This window comes from Geospiza fortis, unplaced genomic scaffold (genome assembly GCF_000277835.1).
Source record: "Geospiza fortis unplaced genomic scaffold, GeoFor_1.0 scaffold772, whole genome shotgun sequence".
NCBI lineage: Eukaryota > Metazoa > Chordata > Aves > Passeriformes > Thraupidae > Geospiza > Geospiza fortis.
In genome coordinates, this window is record NW_005054670.1 from 168,569 (window position 1) to 169,980 (window position 1,412).

Sequence of the window (1,412 nt, forward strand, 5' to 3'; positions counted from 1 at the left end):
AAGCTTCGTGCAAGGCAGTGTAGACCAGAATTAATTACTAATTCTAATTATACTTTGTGTCTTGGAGATATTGATGATATTTTCAATTTCAAATTTATGCATTGCAGCTTCATTTTTTTTTTTATTTTCCACTGCAGCAACAAAGCCAGGAAAGCTCTTAAACACAAGCCTATTTTAAGCCTGCCAGCAGTCCCTTTGACTTAATTCAGCTGAGTGCCCAGGGTGGCCCAGGGCAATTGTTTGATATAAAATTCTCTCTTTCCTGATGGCAGCCGAAATTGTTGTGATTTTTTTTCATGGTTTTGAGGGAAGAGGAGAGAGGGGGGAGAAGGGAAGAAGCTGTTTATTCCTGAAGCCTTACACAACTTGGCCAAGCTCTTCTGGGTAAACCTTCCAAATGGGGATTCTTGTGTGATAAAAATTCTGGTGTCTTGGTACTCGTTTTCACCCTGAAATAAAAACCCTCTGGGTTTTGTGTGACACTCATTCATTCCAGACAGTTTTAGAAGGCCTTTTTAATATAATTATATTAATATGATTAATATAGTAATTATAGCAATATGTTAAATATTGAAATGTATAACATATTTATTCTATTTTTATTAATTATAATAAAATTTCTGTTAGCTCTGCCTCAGACATGTCTGTTTCTAACCTGGAGTGTGTCCATGCCCTGGTACTTTACCATCCTTCCACACTTCCTTGTCTTCACCTTTTTTTGCATTAAGCTCTTGCACTTTCCCTTTTTTCCCCACAATTTTTGCCAGTATTCACCTCAGAGTTTTTCTCTCCACGACGGCCTTTCCCTGCTAAAATGCAGCTGGCAGAACCAGTGGATTTTCCAGCATCTTCACTCTGCATTTTGTGTTCTCTCTGTTCGGCGTCAGCCTGGGCGCTCTGAGCAGCTCAGGACGAGGATTTCAGTCAGGTTTTCCCTTCTGTGTTTGCCCCCCATGCTTGGACACCGGCGTGGTGATCACAGTGGTATTTCTTTGATCATGTCTCAGAGAGGCGTGCCAATGGAAAACTGCTCGTTGGGTTTATATGGATTTATATGGGACCAGTCTGGGGGATAATTCAGCACCCAGATCTGGGAGTTACCAGGGGAAAGGAGGGAACAAGGATCAGCACCAGGATTAAAGGGAATGTAGCAGTGACACTGATGAAATTTGACTAATGTGGGCTGAATCTCACCTCATAAATTCCTGATCTTTGGACCCTCCCTGAACTGAAAGCTGCACCTTCCCATCCTTATTTTTCTTGGTACGTGGATGTTGTAAGGAATTCCCATCTAACAGCAGTGCATTTGTTATGCTCTGTTCTGAGAAATGATGATCACTAGCACACTTCTTTCCTAACAACCAGCTTCCACTTGGAGTTGTCACTCAGTTTGATTTTTATGCCACAGAAAA

At 41.2% G+C, this 1,412-nt stretch overlaps 1 protein-coding gene across 3 annotated transcripts in view; it reads left to right on the forward strand.

The window, feature by feature from the left end:
- MARCHF3 (membrane associated ring-CH-type finger 3) overlaps positions 1-1,412 on the forward strand; it is a 55,602-nt gene that overhangs the window by 1,042 nt on the left and 53,148 nt on the right. The gene's annotated exons all lie outside the window — the stretch shown is intronic.